Genomic DNA, 6,018 nt, shown 5'->3' with positions numbered 1-6,018 from the left:
TGATCCTCACTCTCATGCTCAATCTTTTAAAGATGTTGTATGATGTATGTCAAGGCTGCAAGTAGATAACACAATTTTGTTATTTAAATTGAAGTAATTATTCCTGAACACACAAACTTAAAATCAGCTAATTCTCAACAAGGATCGTTTGATATTAAGGACACACCATCAATAACTTACAATGTATTAGGTGACATAAACATGTGTTCAAATGTAATAATACACAAAAATGGGATCATATGAATCTGGCATACCAGCCTACATTACATCTGCTCTATCAGTCCAGGAAGGCTTGAACTTGGGTAAGAGGACTGCAGCTGCAGCCAACTCTGGATCCTCCATCATCGGTCCAAAATGCTTTTGAAGGCCATGTTGCACTCTGATGAGTGGCATGCATGTCTTGCTTGATGTCTCCAGCCTGCTAAGTTTGGACAGTAGTTGTTGGATTACTGGCAGCAGCCCTCCCATGAAGGAAGTGGACTCAGACTGGAGGATGTTTGAAGCTTTCACCAGTGGCTTCATGGTGGTACAGCCTTAGGAATGCAACTTCTGCGGGACTCAACCTGTAAGATACAACAACAAAAGCCACTATGACTACTAGGGGTGCAACGATATTCGTATCGATATTGAACCGTTCGATACAGTGCTTTCGGTTCGGTACGCATATGTATCGAACAATACAAAATTTGTAATTTATTTTATCAACTTTCCTTCTGACGATGCTGTCTGTGTTGAGCGCTCAGTGAATCTGCGTTCGACTACTCCGCCTAGGCTCGACAGTGCAGCCTAGGCGGAGTAGTCGAATGCAGATTCACTGAGCGCTCAACACAGACAGCATCGTCAGAAGGAGCAGGGCAAGCTAGCGAGACAGAAGTTAAGCTCTCCTTGCAACATGGACCTCCCCCACCCTCATTCAGATCTGGCGTTTGGAATTATTTTGGTTTTCATGTGACGTATGACCCTGAAGGTAAGCGAGTCATGGACTAAAGTAAAACAGTATGTTGGATGTGCCATGCAATGCTCAATTACATGGGTGGGAACTAGTGTGTTAGCGCAGTTAGCTCGTTAACGTGTTGGCCGTCTAGCCCCATGCACGGAGCGATCGGCGGTAGCTCGTTAACAGAGATTTGCCGTGTTGTGGCGTTAAGGTCATTTCAACGAGATTAACCTGAAAGCACTAGTGGGAACACAACGAATATGACTGCACATTTACGCCGACATCATCCTAGTGCAAAGACAAGTGGAAGCAGAAAAAAACAAGCAAGCATGCTACTAACTTTAGCCGAGTCATTTAGACAGCTGTTAGCACATGATTCTCCTTATATGTTTAATATGCTGCTGAGAATATAGCCCAGAAGAAGCGGATAGTATAGCTTTTATTTTGGAAAGAGGCATTTCTCTGTAATAAACTCTCTTTTCCAAAGATGAGTGATTCCTCAATCAGATACAGGGCTCGCAATATCGCTAGCCCGACGTCCGGGGGCTAGCGATTTTTTCAGTCGGGCTACCAAAATCTAGCTCTTCCCTGCCCATCGGGCTATTGTAGGAAGGAAAAATATATGTCAATGCTTCTGCATTCTTTCAGAAATGTAGCTGGGTAATTATGTCATTGGCATCGGTGAGCCACTGTCAATATGTGACATATTGAAATGCGTTTGAATTTGCGCTTGTTTTTTGCTTTCACTTTGCAATTGCGCGAACTGTGTATAGAGAGCGACAGCACTGATCTGTGAGTGATGATAATTTGTGCACCAATTCCTCTGACATCGTCTTATTAATCGTTAGCTTACTATGCAAACATGACAAGTGAAATCTCCCGCAGCTTAAACATGTGAGAGGTTGATCGCGCAGAGAATCGCTGAGCTTATGTGAGTCCGTGTGTAAAAGCAGCAGGATTTATATTTGACTACGATGACCTGGATGACTGAGAACCTTCACAGACAGATATATATTTTAGTTCTGCTGAGCCAAATAAGACAGGTCAGGGTGAAGAAGTGACAGCCAAAGAAAAGCTTACCACAAAACGGAGAAGTTATGACAAATCAGACTATAAGGCAAAAAGAAAGTGCAGCTTTATGGTTTCATGGACAAAAGAATTTCTGTGGCTGCAATATGACGAGCTAAATAACCAGGGCTGCACATAAGTGGTCCGCAGGTGCGCATTCGCTGTCAAAATAAAAAACACGCACAAGGGTTAGGGTTAAATTTAAAAACTGTACTTTTGAGTTAAAATATATATTTATAATTTTAATAAATGACAAATTAAAAAGGCATGAACATTTTTTTTGTATCGAAAAAATATCGAACCGTGACACCAAAGTATCGAACCGAACCGAACCGTGAATTTTGTGTATCGTTGCACCCCTAATGACTACATATTTATTACAGAAGAGAGCGCTTCGAATTATGCATAATGTTAAATATAGAGAACACACTAATAATTTGTTTATAAAATCGAAATTGTTAAAACTAGAAAACATAGTGAAATTACAGACTTTAACTATTATGTTTAGGGCGAAAAATAAAACACTACCTCTTAAGTTACAAAGTTTATTTGTATTGTGTTCAGAAAATGGGGACGGCAGAAGGAAGTTTTATTTTAAGCACCGGTTTGCTCGAACCACACAAAGGCAAATGTGTCCAACAGTCAATGGCATAAGAAACTGGAATTCTCTCAGTGATCATCTTAAGTGTTGTATAAATGTTTCCCAATTTAAAACCTACTATAAGAATAAAATGATAAACCAATATGAAGAAGTTGAAAAGAATAGAATTTAATTGTAGAAAAATGATCCTTTTAGTTTGATATTTAGTGGTATTGCTCATTGTTGAGTATATTGTTCTGTTTGCTTTGTTTTGTTTTGTTATGTGCAGAAAATTGTCATAGTGTAATTTTGGTTGCCTACTTGTATTATCACAGATAGGGGGCAGGTATCAATAAGAATTTATTCTTCTTCCTGCTCCTTTTCATGCATGGAAACAGTGTTACTTTAATTGAAAGGAAGGTTGTGTATGGGAATGCATTACCATGTGTGAAACAAAACAAAACAAAACAAAAAAAAAATAGGGATCTTCTTATTAAATATTAAGAGTCTGCTCACGTTTTCAACCGTCTATTAAAGAAAATTCACAAAATTTGCAACCATATTGGTAGGTGTCCAATTTTACTCACATATTTACCTTGATCATCAAGAGAACCGGTGTTGTGCCAAAAAGTGATTGTCTGCCAAAAACTGATTCCCAGTGTTTCTGTGTATTTTTTATGTGTAATATCTTTACGTATGTTCGTAAATAGACTTCGGTGAACAGGGGATACAAAGGGGTTACATAAAGAATTAAAAAATTATCTGTTTTTTAAGTATCTTTACAACTTGTACTTACATTATAACCAATCCGGTCCTTTATCCCCACTTAAAATATTTTTACAGAACTATTGTAATATTTGCTGCCATTTCTGCTGTCCTGTTGGGCAACTTACTCTTACAAAATACATTTTTAATGTTAATGAGATTTTTTTTACTGCATAAATAAAGGTTATATAAAAGTCGCTGCCAAAAACTGATTGCGGCTTGTATCTTGTTACACGAATGTTGTTTGTGGCTCAAGATGACTTTATGTCATCCATAAGGGATGCATTTGACATATGTTTAACATATTATAGCCCAACAAGTTACTTATAGCACTTTAAATATGAGCAATCGCTTTTTGGCAAATACCGGAAATCAGTTTTTGGCAGACAATCACTTTTTGGCACAACACCGGCAAGCATGTCAAATGTGCGACACCCTCTCAATCTTTTGCACGCTAGTTCAGAAAACGGATCACATACACAAAAATGCTGCTCATAGAGCTAACAAATCAAAACAATCCACATTATGTTCTGTAAAAAAAAAATCACATTGGGAAACATATAACCCTACCGATTAAGACCCATGTCACTATGATAGACCTATATTTGGCCGATGATACTGATCCATCAGTGGCTCTGCTATGTGTCAACTGAGAGCTGGAAGATTAATTTGAGATGCAGCTCAGCAGTGTGTGCCATTTTTGTTTTTAATATAGACCAGCTGATTTTAGGCCTCTGAGTTTTATATGACTCAAGATTTAATTTATTGTAATGATGATGGTTGTCTAAATAAGCTAAAACATTCCTAAGAAGTGTAGCTCAATTGTGTTATATTATAATTGTACGAGTTAGCTAGCTCCGTGTTACTTTAATACTGTATCAGGCTAACCAACGGCAGTGACAATATCTTAGCCAAACTAATGACCTTAACACACATGAAAAATAAAAAAAACAATATCGTACAGGTATAGTTGTAAGACTTCTTACCTCAATGTGTTTTTTTTAGATTAGATGCTGAAGTCTTGTAAGCTGATATCACTGTAGAGGTCAAAGTTTGCACTGCATCTGGACGCTGTCTCCTTTTCTCCCTCTCTACATGAAAAACCCATTCCTCCGGTACGGCCACAGGCACTCGTCCTCCGTCTTTTCTACATAGTTTTCTCGGTTGACGGCGTTGTCTTCTGTCTCCATTTAGGCTTCTTTGTCTCCAAATCTTCAGTCTATAAATTTGTTTAGCAGCGGAGGTTGCTTGCGTCTTAAATTGGCGCGGTCGCGATTGCCTGGTTTTTCCTCTCCACTGTTACATATTGCTTGCTCAGAGTTTGTCTGTTAGGGTTTTCTTTTTAATACTGTAAGGTTAAGACCTTAAAGTAATACGCTGCAAGCTTACCTTGCTGTGTATTACTTTAAGATCTTAACCTTACATTGTGAAGGCTTTGAGAAAAACACCATTTCATTTGGTGCTATACATATTGAAGTGAATTGAATTGAACTAACATGACTAATGACTAATGACTTCAAGTTTTCTTTCTGTTTGTTTCCATTGTCTGTAAGTTGAATAAATACATGTGTTACCTGTTATTTAGTTCAAACTGCGGGTACAAAATTCAGAGAATATGCTGTGTTGTCATGTGACCTGTTCTCTCATGTGTGCCTTTTTCTTGTTTTGTATGCATTTCTCTTATTTATATTTATTCCTGCTGTCTTACTAATAATATTTTATTCCTGCGGTTGGTGTGGAATTCACATTTTCATTAAATTATTTTAACCCTCTCTGGCATTGATTTTAGTTTTTCAGAGAAAAAATACTTCACCCTATGTGTGGTGCTGGAAACATTTTACCAACTTATAAACTCATAAGTCTAAAACAAACAAGTTCATGTCGTGATTGCTGAAATTTCCCATCACCTGAGGGTTATGCAACTCAGTTACCTTGGGTCAGATGTTCGTGCTACACGGAGCTGAAAGGTTTGAGTTAGAGAACTTTTCCAACTTCTGTGCCCGCTCCGCGTGGTGCCCTGCTGCGAGCCGCAGCTGTCCTGCATTACCTGCTGCTGTCACTCATCTCCACAGCTGACACCTGAGCCGCAGCTTTAAACCTGCTCTGCATTAAAAGAAGCCAAACACAGAGAGCAGACTGACAGGAAGTCCCAGAGTCTGCTCATACTAACTAAATAAAAGGCCCGGTAATTTAATGAAATCAGGCAGGGAGAGCATGTTTGTAGAAGAGGTCATCCTCACCGTTTCCAAAGTTTCAGATGAACTGAAGCTGATAAGAGTTAAACTAATGATATTGGTGACTTATTACTGACTTGATTTAGACTCACAATGAGTTTGTTTTGTGCTCATGTCTGAAATTTGATTTTGATGGGAAACACTCATCGAACAGCTCACGGCTGATGTTGATGTTCGGTCTTGAAACAAGATCATTTTAACAGCATGTTCTGGTCTCTGAGAGGCGTTCACTGCTTCAAATTAAACTGTGCAAAAAGCAGCTCAGTTTCAAACCTGGATCACATCAGGGACGATGCAGGATTCCCAAATGTTAGAGGGATGGAGTCACAACCACTGTCATAGGTAGAATCTGAGAAAATTACAGAGCAACTTTTGTTGTAAAAATGTAACTAAGACATAATGATTTGATTGTTCTTCAACTTCACTTTCATACA

This window comes from Aulonocara stuartgranti (genome assembly GCF_965226115.1).
Source record: "Aulonocara stuartgranti genome assembly, chromosome: 2".
Taxonomy (NCBI): domain Eukaryota; kingdom Metazoa; phylum Chordata; class Actinopteri; order Cichliformes; family Cichlidae; genus Aulonocara; species Aulonocara stuartgranti.
This window is presented reverse-complemented; position numbering follows the sequence as displayed.